Source organism: Tauraco erythrolophus, chromosome 10, assembly GCF_009769465.1.
Source record: "Tauraco erythrolophus isolate bTauEry1 chromosome 10, bTauEry1.pri, whole genome shotgun sequence".
NCBI classification, from domain to species: domain Eukaryota; kingdom Metazoa; phylum Chordata; class Aves; order Musophagiformes; family Musophagidae; genus Tauraco; species Tauraco erythrolophus.
This window is the reverse complement of record NC_141474.1, coordinates 10,589,589-10,602,292: the sequence shown is the minus strand read 5'-3', so window position 1 is coordinate 10,602,292 and position 12,704 is coordinate 10,589,589. Positions and strand designations below refer to the sequence as shown.

General features: G+C 39.9%; 1 protein-coding gene across 2 annotated transcripts in view; it reads left to right on the top strand.

Annotated features, from left to right (window-relative positions):
- DENND1B (DENN domain containing 1B) overlaps nt 1-12,704 on the top strand; it is a 158,791-nt gene that overhangs the window by 15,745 nt on the left and 130,342 nt on the right. The window lies entirely within an intron of this gene.

Sequence of the window (12,704 nt, the reverse complement as noted above, 5' to 3'; positions counted from 1 at the left end):
TTTTCCTTATCTGAGATAAATGTTGAAACAGTTAAGTGTTACAGAAATGATCGTGCATACTGTGTGTTATTCTAAATTAATATTCTTGTGACAGAGCAATACTGATCTTTTACAAGAGAATAATACACCTTAGAAACCAAAGAAATCACATTTGAAATACAAATCAATAGTTCTAAAGTTGAATTACCCCCTCGTATTCATACTTTGTTCACTAACATTTCTGGAGGATTTTATTTAACTCTACAGTGTACCAACTAGACACACTGGAGTGACGTGAATATTGCAAATATGCACGGTTAGGCAGAGAGCCAGATTTTATTCTCAGATCTACTTTGAACATCAATAGCTGAGAGATGAATTTGAAATCAATGTTTTCAACTTCATTAGGTTCTTCTTAAGAGGATGTTTACTATATAGCAGCAATGGAAAATGGTGGTTTGTTGAGATATGCTAATGGACTCCTCAAATCTGATATTCTCAGACATTATGATTTTTAATTATTTTCGGGTAAAATATATGAGCAGTGAAACAAGAATGCTCTTTCATATGTACCTATGCTAGAAGTTATGGGCATTGATAGAATGCATGGGTGTCTGCATAAAATCTGCTTTATGTATGATCAACTGCAGTCCTCTCCTCTAGAAATTCCTGTGCCCAGGAAACTGATCACATACACCAAAGATATGGTGGTTCAGAACAGAGTATCATATAGAGTACCAACCAAGTCTGGTTTTGAGTGGTTATAAGACCACAAAGAAAAGCATTTTATAAACAATAGATGAAATATCTTCCTAACTTGTGGCTAGATGGCTCAGAAGTTATTAATAGGATACAAAATCTTTCAGCTCTGGAATATGTTTACAGAGCTAGCGTGGATTTTTTTAATTTTTTTCTTTCCTTTTGAGTGTCCTGTTATTGTCCATGCTTCCTCCTTTGCATGTGTGAGGTTTATGTTTTCATTTGACTTAGCAGCACAAAAGGAAAAGGGTGAAAAAAACTTCTGCCACGTTGTAAGGGTTTAGACATAATCCTAGATTCGTTTTGGACTTTGCTGATGTTGAGCTTCAGCCGAACTGGGGAAAAAAAATGGTTGCACAAAGGTAAAACACATACTCTATGTTAGTAGGAAGTGCAGTCACCTCTGAAGGGGAGTGAAGAAAGCCATGATCACGTTGCTGAAAGCCTGAGTGATGTGTTACTGTGGGCCGTATCAATGGTCTTTACTGCTAATAAGCATCCACTTGGCAAGCTCTGCCAAAAAACCCAAGTCTTTGAATAGCATTTTCCAGGAAATAGAGGCTTCAAGTTTGAAATGAATGACTAATACTGAGCACAGTGCATTTCTTGGTAGTAGTTCTCCGGTGCCAGTGATAAGCGTTGCTGTCTTCTGTTCTACAACCGATCTTTCCATGGGCTGCGGGGAGAAAGCAAAAGCTGTCTGACTTACTGCTTGGCTGCACAGAAATTGTGTTGGTATAACTGAATTAATAGTGAGGGGATGAGCGCTCCTGAAAGCGCCATCAAAGAAAATGGCATGCATGTGCTGGTTCTCTTTGCTGGAAATAAAGATGTAAGTGCATTATAGAGAAATGACATAGTTTTCCTAAATGTTAGCCTTTTCTATCCCTGAAGTAAATATTTTTTTTAAATATTTTTTTTTATAATATCAGAAAATGACCTATGTTAGTTTAGTTTTGTTCATTGGTGACTAAACCTTAATTAGCAATGTATTTGACTGTAGTTACAGAAGCTTTTATGAGTTTCTCTTCAAGCAGGAGCCAGTGGGGCTGAAGTCTGTGGTTAAGCAACAATTGCACCTCACATAATCTGAGTTTGGTCAGTAAAACAGCAAGGAAAATTTACTGTATAACATTTTAAACATGTTTAAGTGGTAGAAAATCTGTAACAAAAAAAGCCAAAACCAAAAATAGCCTATGTATAAGCTATGTATCATGAAATATGAGGGGACTGTGATTGTGACCTCCTTGAAGTGTTGTAACATCTACTATTGAAAAAATTAAACAAGACTATGTATTGTTATTACCTTTGCACCACAGCAGCACTTCAGCTGCGAATCTGTGTGAAAGCTATAACTTCCTGCTGACCTGTAACTTCAAAAAGAAAATTGTTGTAGGCTTTATTCAAGTTGTTAACGTTGCCTGAGGCAACAACACATTTGCAAGATGTTCAAGATACTCTTAATCCAGGGAAATCAGTAAATTAACAGTTAAAAAACTACATGCCATTTTACCCATAGCTCTTCAAACATACCCTTAGTTACTTACTGCCTTGTTGCTCTTCAAGGACTAGCGGTTGTGAGAATGGCACCCACTCTGCTTTTTGTTTTTGCCATTAGGGGCTTGGATGCCTCGCTCAGAAAGAGATGTGGTTTGGCACCTCTTTCTTTTGATCCCCTTTGCGGCAGGGGAAGCCGAAAGGACTCCTGTCACCTTGTACTACAGTCCCAGTGTTGCTTTGCTTCTCTAAACTTGTCCCGTGTAAGAAAGCTGGCCAAGCAAAATGAGTAGGTTTCTGTGACTGTTAAAGGGTGAACGGCTCCCCGTGGCATACAGGGAGCAGCTGGGAAACCTGGGAAGAAAATCCAGTGAGCAATGAGTGACTTGAGAGAGGGAGCAGATTAGGATTGCGCTGGTGTGTGGATCGCTCTTTGTGTTGATGTTTTTAGAGGGGAGAGTGTTGCTGAACTCTGTGTTCTCAAAAAGTTCCAAGTACCACACAGATGCGTTATGTTTAAGGTAACAGAGCTTATTTGATTCTTTCTTTTTATTCACTAAAAGCTAGTTTAATGTGCAGGGAGTAGTGAAATAGACTATGAAGTCTTGTTGGTTCAGGCTGAAACTTTTGCTGCATTCGTAATATGTTTGTAGCATTTCAGAGCATCTAATAATTGCTGCTGTTAATACTAGATCAATATTGTTTTTTTATGTAAAACACAGGACTTAAAAATAGATCAATATTTTAAAGAACTGTAAAAATAGATTAATCTGCTGTGCTTGCTTTTTGCTACAAATATTGTATATTTGGCAAAGAAATAACAAACACTAAAGTGCATTTCTTTTTAAAACTGCTGTAGAGTTTCATTCCAAAAGCAAAACAAAAAGGTGATGTATTCACTTACTCTTTATTAGAATCTTTTTTTGAGAAAAAATAAACAGTTTGTAGTCCAAATTTTCTGAAGTAGTTGTTGTGGTTTAACTGTGGCCAGCAACCAAGCACCACCCAGCTGCTCGCTCACTGCCCCCCTGATGGGATGGGGCAGAGAATTGGAAGGGTAAAAGCAAGGAAACTCGTGGGTTGAGATGAAGACAGCTTAATAGGGAGAGCAAAAGCTGCGCACACAAGCAAAGCACAACAAGGAATTAATCACCACTTCCCGTTAGTGGGCAGGCGTTCAGCCACCCCCAGGAAAGCAGGGCTCCATCACATGTAACAGTCACTTGGGATGACAAATGCCATCACTCTGAACATCCCCCTCTTCCTTCTCCTTCCTCCAGTTTGTGTGCTGAGTATGACGTCATATGGTGTGGAATATCCCTTTGGTCAGTTGGGGTCAGCTGTCCCAGATGTGCCCCCTCCCAACTTCTTGTGCACCCACCCCCAGCCCACTTGATGGTGGGGTGAGAAGCAGAAAAGGCCTTGACTCTGTGTAAGCACTGCTCAGCAGTAAGGAAAACGTCCCTGGGTTATCAACACAGTTTCTAGCACAAATCCAAAACACACCCCCATACTATGGTGGAGCTACTATGAAGAAAATGAACTCTACTCCAGCCCAAACCAGCACAGTGGTTTTCAAATATTACTGGAGGGTTATATTCAGTAACCTTTTTCTTTTAAATTTAGCTGCAGGGCTTTGTGGTACTTGAACTGACTCGTGTGTTGTACCATGGCTTAAAGACTTAATCCTTTGTATGTGTAGAACTGTAACTCCCATTTTATGAAGCAGTTTTAGTAACTGACCAGCAGAGATTAAAATGATTAAAGAGCCCAAAAGCAATAGTAGATGAGTAGCTCTTTGTGTATATCTCTCAATATTAAGAAGCATTTAGATGTACATTTATGTGTAGTTTAGTTTCTTACGTGTGGTTCTTCTAGGATGGTGCATATTGCATAATTGTTTAGATATTAATTTGATTATATGTTTGTAGATCAGGAATGAAAAACAATTAATTTTGTCTCTAGGTATAAAAAAGAACAAGATGGTAAACAATAGCATACGCATGAAGAAGAGGACAAAGCAGGTCAACCAAGTCATCTGTGCAGGATGATTCTTAAATACGTGTTTTGTTTATAACTGTGTATAAAAGAAATTTTTCTAAGCACATCAGAAATGAGATTTCAGTATCTTATTGAAGTATCTCCTTATCTTAGAGCAGTTGGTTCCTTGTTTTGCTGTCTTCTCATTTTTAGTTTTGAGTGCAAGTGTATGTGGGAGGAAGTTGTGACTGAGGCTTTTTGTTAAGGTGATGCTTTGTAATTTGGAGAACAACAGAAATGTATTCTTAAATTAGACTTCTGTCTTAGGAAAAGATTACAGAGCCTGAAACACATCAGAGGTTGACTTAAATATTTTTATAGCCAAAGATATTACCACCTAGCAGTCTCTAGGTATGACAGCAGCTATCCTGTGTGGGACTTTTTTTTTTTTTTTAAAAGACATTACAAGGAACATTAAAATACTCAGGCTACCTAAGCATGACTATCCTGTGTGGCAGAGGGAGATGTTGGCATGTGCCTGATGTCTGAAGACAAAGAAGGTTATCTTCTGTTTTCTGCCTTCTTCGCAAATTCTTTGCAAATCCAACCTTTTCTTGATTGTTGAGAGAATTGAGGTTACTGCTGTTCCCATGCTGGGGTGTTGCAGTTACAGTAGTGTTTGATTTCAGGCTCTCAGGTCCTGGTGATTTCTGCATACTGCTGCCATGACCAGACCCTGTGGGGCAGCTGGTAAGGAATAAATGTGGGTTGTTTTTTTCTATTTTTCCTATTATGACAGGGATAATTTCACACTTTCTTGTTTCATCACAAAACACACTTTAAAAATCAAACAAAAAACCAAACCCAAACCCAAGCAAACACCCTCACATTCCTCCAGTCAAGCAACCTGCCAAACAGAAATCTGTTTGCCTCCTATTTTGAGACACTCTGGCTCTCTTTTCAAAGCAGATTGGTGAATTTGGTGAGATGCATTTTCTCAGCTGTGGCTTATTCCCCTAGCAAAGCCATGGGAACTCTTTCGAAAATGCAGGCTCAAGAGAGGGGCCATAAGAACTCTGCACAGATGCAAGCATCTATTTGTCTGCAATAATAAATTCTCTTCAGTGATCTGTAGATTCATAATGTATCTATCATATGCTTCCTCAAACATATGATATTATGCTCAGATAATGTTTGTTGTGTTCCCCGCCCCTCCCCCCCTGCCCCGCTTGTGGATTTTTTTCCTCAAGATGAAAGAATATATTCTTATTAATGTTAGTCCACTTCGGTAACCTTTTTTGCCACTGTATTTTATTTACGCTATAGAAATGCAAGTATTAAAAAGGAACGAAATACAAGTCATTGCAGTGTGAGGAGGTTGTTCCCTTCTCCACTGCCCCCCTTCCCTGAAAATCCCGTGGTTTATTTACATTCTAACTCTGTAGATACCCTTTCTTGCCCAGAGTTCACCTTTTTTGATGACAAGTGATGCTGAGCACTTACACGTCTTGTTCCATAAAGCAAAGCATAAAATACTTCTGTTGCTATACTTCTGTTATTTTAGTTGCGGAAGATAACTGGGATGGTGGGCAGTACTGATGTTACATTTTCAGTTAATTCTTGAAGATACACTTCTTTTCCTATATCTTGAGCTTTGCCTTAGTGTATCCTTAGTGAGTATAAAGTTAGGCTCTGTAGATACCCAGAACGCTAGGTGCTTGAGTATTTAATAACCTGTGTATTATTTTAAAGACATACATAAGCAATAGCTGCTTGCTAATAAAATGCATTTACTGACCCATGAGTGAATTGATCCCTATGACTGTTTAAAGCTTAGGGTTCTAAAAGTTTTTCTCTTATCTTTATGTTAAACAATGGAAAGTTTTACCGTATGTTCAGATAACGTCTTCATCAGGTTCACAACAGGAGACCATAGTTAATTTTCAGTTGAGTGCGTTACAGGATTTTCTTTTTGCTGGATGGTTGGGTGAAAGTCTAGACACCGAGAGACGAGGCGTTAGAGGGGCCTCACAATATCGTTATTGTGAATGGTAAGTAGGAGCAGCTTCCTCTGATGTACGGACTCCATGCCCAAACCAGTAGTACAAAGGCATAGCTTTTGTTCAAGGGGATAGGGGCTAATCCGAATGCTGCACGCTGTGAAAAACCTTTTATAGAAGGAGGGAAAGACTTGCCTTGAAGGTGAGAGGTCAGCAGTTTAACCTCTGACCATAAAACAAGAGACTAGCGAAGAGTGGGATGAACAAGGGGGAAAAATACTTCAAGTACTCCGTTCTTTGTTTATCAAAAATGGGTCAAGCAAATGAGTGTCAGGAATGGTTACAGGAGTTCTGATGGGATGCAAGGGAGTCTGAAGATGTGTGCTGGCTTAGCTGTGCGTTGCTACAGAGTTTGGAGCTTGCATAGTTCTCTTCAGAAATGCTTGATAAAGAGATCCCCAAATGAAAACGTGGTCTTTCAGCAACCCATAAAAGCATGGTTACTCTGATTTCATCCTCCCCAGCCCAGATCAGGTCCTTTTTTTATTAAAATTTTTTATTCTAATCTTCCTTTGCGTAGATTAACATCATTTGGCATTTGGCCTTTTAACTGTTTCCACTCTTTCTGGGCTGTTTTTTTTGAAGTTCATAAAGAAACATCATGGTAATAACCTCCTCACACGCGTTGAACAGGCAGTGAGATGGGTCTCTTTCAGTTAAAGCCGCGGGTCTTTGGGTGGTCAGCGCTATTGTACAACAGCAGGGGAGAGCTGTTTCCAACCTTTGTGCAAAGGGAATATGGAGGCTTTCCCCTCTGATCTCATTTGGTATTATCAGTGCTGGGAATTTAGTTGCAATCCAATTAGAAATGATGGAAGTTATGTTAACTAATAGTTAAGCCTCCCATGTTCTCAGGTCCACCCGTTTGAACTAATTGGTCATGCTACTCTTGACTCGGGCTGGCAGAAGATACCAACAGTGATTAATATACTTGGTGCGTTAAAGCTCAGCTCCCTGCCTGGCATACAACTGTTCCTTGTGCATCACTACATCCAGCCCATGAGAAGCACTCTTCTCCTCCGTCCTGATCTCTCCCAGCATGCAAGAAAGCAAGACGACATAATGCCTTGCTTGTGCACCTCTGGAAGTTTTATACTTCACTGGACATAGATGTGTTTTATATACGAGGTAAATTCCTCTTCCTGCTTCACACAAAGGGATTAAAGCTGGGCTTTGTTGTTGACCCTCTTTACATGTCACATCTTCAAACATTTGCTTATGACCTGGACAGCTTTAGGCCCCTTGCGTTAAAAGAAGTGGTCAGTAACCACCGGCATTCCTCAGCCAGCCAGTGGCAGGGCTTCTCGGCGCTCGGAGAAATACGTTTTGGTACGCGCTTGATTTTATTTCTGCTTGCAAATAGCACAGCCTCAAACTTCGTGCTTTCCCTGACACTTGGCTGAGCTTAATCCTTCGTTTCTCAATTTCGTAGACATACTTTTTTCTTCTTTTTAAGTATATTAGGGGTAAATTCCTCAGAAAGGTATTACTAGGTGTACTCCCATGATCTGACACATTTTCAAATAAGAGAGAAGACTGTTTGCTTTACATTCCTTAGAAACCCTTTTGGGTTTGCTGATTTAAAAATAAAAGTGTTGTAGTGGAGAGCTTGTCAAATATGAAGGGTTGTTTAATAAATAAATTTTAAATGAAAAACTTAGGGTTGTGGCTGTTGCTGGACGTACCTTTGCAAGTGATTCCTATAGCTATTAGGTGAAAGTAAAATGAATAACTCATTATACTCTATTTGCCTTGCTGTTAGTGGGTTACTTTTGTAACTTTTTCATTGGGCAGCCTACAATATGAATTTCGATCTTTTAGGCTTTTCAAATTTGATGGCATGAAATGGTGTTCTTGAGCAAAATGACTGACGTTTTTGCCCTTGGGGAAGTACCAGAAGTTAAAAGGTTTATGCATTTTAGAGTAGGTGGTCCTCCGGTATCTTGTATTTGAGTTTGGAAAATAAGAGATGCAGTTGTGGTTTGTTTTTTTTTTTCCCCTTAATAATTTCTTTTGGAATCTTTAAAAACAATCTAAGCCTCTTCTGTATCTTATGAAAGATGACTGCTGATTGTGTTCTGGAATAGTATCGCATGCAACATGTCCATATTTCAGGGGAAAAAAATGGGCTAAAACCACTGCTGTATGGTAGGATGTAGTTAATATCTCCCTGCTAAATTTTGGATTTTTTTTTCCCCATTTGCTACAATGGGAGAAAACTTCGTGATAAAAATTACTCTGTGTGTCAAAACCAAAGCTCCTAAGTCATGCATATCGTCAGATGGTACATTGGGAAAGCAAATGACAAATGAGTGTGCACTTGAGCTGGAACAGGGTTTTGTTTCTGAAATCTTAACTGTTCTTTTTCCCAGAAGAAAGGAGATACACTTCACAGTTTTAAGCAGAATGTTGTTCTCCAGAGTTTACTTACCCTGAAAAGAAATCCTCTGTGGATGGATGGGGCTTTAGGCTCCAGTTCTGTCCTGGACATACTGTTCAGCCTACATGGACAAGACACCCAGGTCACACGCCTCCTGTTTTGCCTAGAGCAGATTAGTCCCCTCGATAAGAATGAAGAATTTAAGCAATAACAAATCATCTGGGATAACTTGTTAAATTTAAGATGTGCCATTTGCACATCCATAATTCTTCAAATCTGTTTTTGGTCTTTTCAGAAATGAGTGTATTTTCCCTGCTCTGGCAAGTGTGCTGATTTTGTTTATCAGAGTACTAGAAGATTCAAGATAAGAGAGTAGTAATCTGAGGCTTACTTGAGAGGCAGTGTGTCTTTCTGCTTGGAAGGTGCAGCAGTATTTTTGTACCCTTTATGTTTCTTGCTAATTATCAAAACAATTAATTAAAAGGTGCTGTTAAGGAGATACCTTATTTTATATAGACATAATTTACAAATACGTTGTATGCTACTGATTATGAAATTGTCAGCATGGATGGTTATGGTTATACTTCATTAATAAAAAAAAAAAAATCAAAGTAGTTGTCTCAAAGCAAAACAATTATTTTCTCTAGCTGTGTATTGAACTGTTCTTGATGAGAAGCGCATGCACATAGTCAATGATTGATTTCTGCTGTGGCATAGTGTATTTCAGCACAAGAATTTGCATGTCTGAAAACATTTTGATACTTCCTCTGAAAATTCTTTTTTTATGCCTTGTGAAGATTGATTGGCTCCTGTGATTAATTATTAGTATTTTAGTTTTCCTGATAAATGACCAACAAGAAAATGGTACTGTTTTCTTGGGGCTCATCTGGTTGTGGTTTTAGTATGTGCTTAGATCAGAAATGGTTAGCCTTTAGCTTTGGTTTCAGCTGTACGCTGTTGCTGGTCTAGGTTTCACACACATTCGTAGAGCTTAGCTGTTTTCTCCTAAAGGGGAATTTCCTTTTCTTTTTGGAAACAACAGGAAGAATAGAGAGGAAAGTTCCAGGTAGTTACCAAATTGTTATCAAACCGTACTGATCATTCAGATCATCCTTTTCAGCCTTCCTATGGTGAGCGTGCAGCCGTGGCAGCAGTACTGTCTTATGGTGGAGACGGTGAGTGTATGGGAGGACAGAGCACGGGTGTGAAACGGCTGGAAGTGATTGGTGATGTGGGGCTTGCAGGTAACCCGAGGTTTGTATAATGATCCTGTATCAAGGAAGAAGTTGGAGAAACAGATGCAAAATGGATTCTAGAATCTTACAGCCCCTCCAACACGTGGAAGGCATAATAGCATCTAATCCTTTCATGCAAATAGTGAACACAAATTGTTTTTGTGGTTGAAAGGAGGCCTTTTCATGAAAAATTTCTTACAGATTTATAAGATAATAATGTAATATTACATGGAGTGTAATATATTTCAGCTTCTTATTCATTCTGCATGTTGACAGCTGTTACTGTTTTGTAGGTTCATAGGTTCATTCTGAAATACTTAGCATTAGATTTATCTGGTAAATAGATGTTTTTAGGTGAGAAATAACCTTAATTTATGCTGGTGCTGATTTATTAATAAGTCATTCCTTGTTCTTTCACATCAATAATAATATTTTTTCCCTTGCTAGTATTTTTGACTGCTGTGTATCTTGTGCATACACATGCATTACTCCTGTTTTCCCTGTCCTCATCTCACTTCTTTCTGCTAATGCTCTTTTCAAAGTAAAATTAAGACCTTCAGTACTTAAGAGGCAGAAGTACTTAGTTCAAACATATGGATGGCCCATCTTTCTGTAATACTCTCTTCCTTCCTGTAGCCCTTATCTGCCCATCCCCAAACGCCCTGTTGCTCTTCTGAGTGGTGCAGGTCTATTTCCTCTCTTCTTTCTGCTCTGGCAATAACCACTCTTTGGGCCTCTTTTTTGCCTCTGTGACCAGACGCCTGAGCAGTGGGAGCTGGCAGCCCGGCTGGCGTACCCCAGCAGGACAGGTGGGCCGGGGTCCGGCTCCCAGCCAGCAGCGTAGCTGTGTACTTTGCAGGGTGCTTTCATTGGCACGGCTCCTCCTGACCTACCTTCTTGTACTTCTAGGACATCTAGTTTGGATGCATGCTGCTGAAGTGGGAGAGGAAGGCTTCTGACCTTGCCTTCTGGAAAGGCTCAATTTACAAAGGATGTGTTGAGTTCTGACCCCACATGGGACATGCAAGTGTATTGTTTTGAACTGTTTCTGTTGTTTTGAGCTTTTTCTATTAGGGTGAAATATATTGTCTGCTATTATCACACTGTTAAATTAACGTTTTGTGCTCAATTTATTTGAGATTCCACTGGACCAAGCAGGGATCAGGCATTGAGGTGTTCAAAGGGTTAAGAGTTTTGCACTCTAACCACATCACAGTTACTTTGTAATGGGATGTAAATTGAAATAATGTATCTACATCACCCTCCTACTTTACTGTTCTGTATAAATAGTACTTTAGAAATCAGTACGGAAGTGTAATTCTTCTGTTTCATCACTCAAGCACATCATGGCAAGAAATGTCCTGGTGAGTTTCAGGGTTATTGAATGTGCTTTGGTATTAGTCACTCACAGAGACTAGAACGCAGATTTCTTGCCATCAGGACAGCAAGACACGATACCGTTCTGGTTACAGCCCCTTTATATTGGGATGCCATTTACATCCCCTGTTTTACTGACTCCAGTCTGGCACATAATTGGGAATTTTGACCTGAGTAACTGTAAACACCTGTGAGAAAACCCTTTGACGTGCTCTTTCTGACTTGCTCTTACTAGTCTATGTATGTGCGTGGCCTGTGCTCTAAAACAACTAACCCTGGGCTTGCATGGAAATGTCCTTTTTCTATGCCTGTAAATGTTCTTCTGAATAAAAAAGAATTCATTTTTCCAGGATCTCATGATATTTGGAAATCTGAAATGACTTACTCAAGCTCAGGCAGCAGATACCTGGCAGGACTGAAAATCAGGGCATGTGTTCTCTAATTCCCGGCGTGTCGCGGCTGGGGGCTGGCACACTCGCCGGCTGTGCCGTAAGCCTGGGCCCACGTTCTAGCTCTGCTGAAGCAAAGAGGGACAAATGCTGTTACTGAAGCTGAACAAAAAGGAATATAAAATGTTTTTCTTGTTGCCCTAAGTACTTTGTGACTCTTCAGGGCTTTGAAGCAGTTGGAGAGAAAGGCACAGAGAGGTGCCTATGTTAGAGTTTGTTTCACTGCAAGATCAAATGTATTTTCCAGTAGGAAACCACCAAAGAAATTAATTGCATTAGTCTTCTGCCCTGTGTGTTGTTCCACTTTGAATCGTTCAGCAAGGGAAAAATGTCCAGTTTGGGAGCATCCCTGGGAGGGATGTGCTGTGGAACCTGTGCTCCTGTCCTGGGAGGTCCTTGGTGGGGATCAGCGGGGTCTCTGCTCCCTGGGATGTCAGGTGCCAAAGCCACGATGCCTCTGCAGGATCAGCCGGAGCCTCTTGCTCTCAGTGTGCATTGTGTGCGGTCACTGGCTCGGAAGCTTCTCGGAAGACTCTCTCTTAATGTTTTCCTTGTTTTCTGTGGAAAAACCCCAAGGTTTGGGGTTTCTGTGTAGGTGGTTTGATAAGTGACTAGAGTATCTTCAGTAGCTGTGTGGGCTCTCGTAAGTCCCTCTAGTAAGAACGGACTCGTAACGAATAGTAGCGTGAAGTCTGTTTTATGTACTCTTTTTTTCCTGAACATGGCTATTGGATACTAAAACATGAGTACTGCATGACAGAGCAAGAATCTCAGCTGATTAGAGATTTATTAGCTGTTGGAGTAACACTGATCTTTCTGGAAGCTACCTCTTAACCTGCTTTTTGTGTTTTGTTCTTATCAAAAGTTTGGTGTTGACTTTTAAGGATTGGTATGTGAAAAACGTCAAAACATTGATTTTTCAGCTGCATGCTGCCTGTCAGAGACAAATCAGGGCTGCATGTGGGCCAGCCTCTAAAATTTTTTGTTG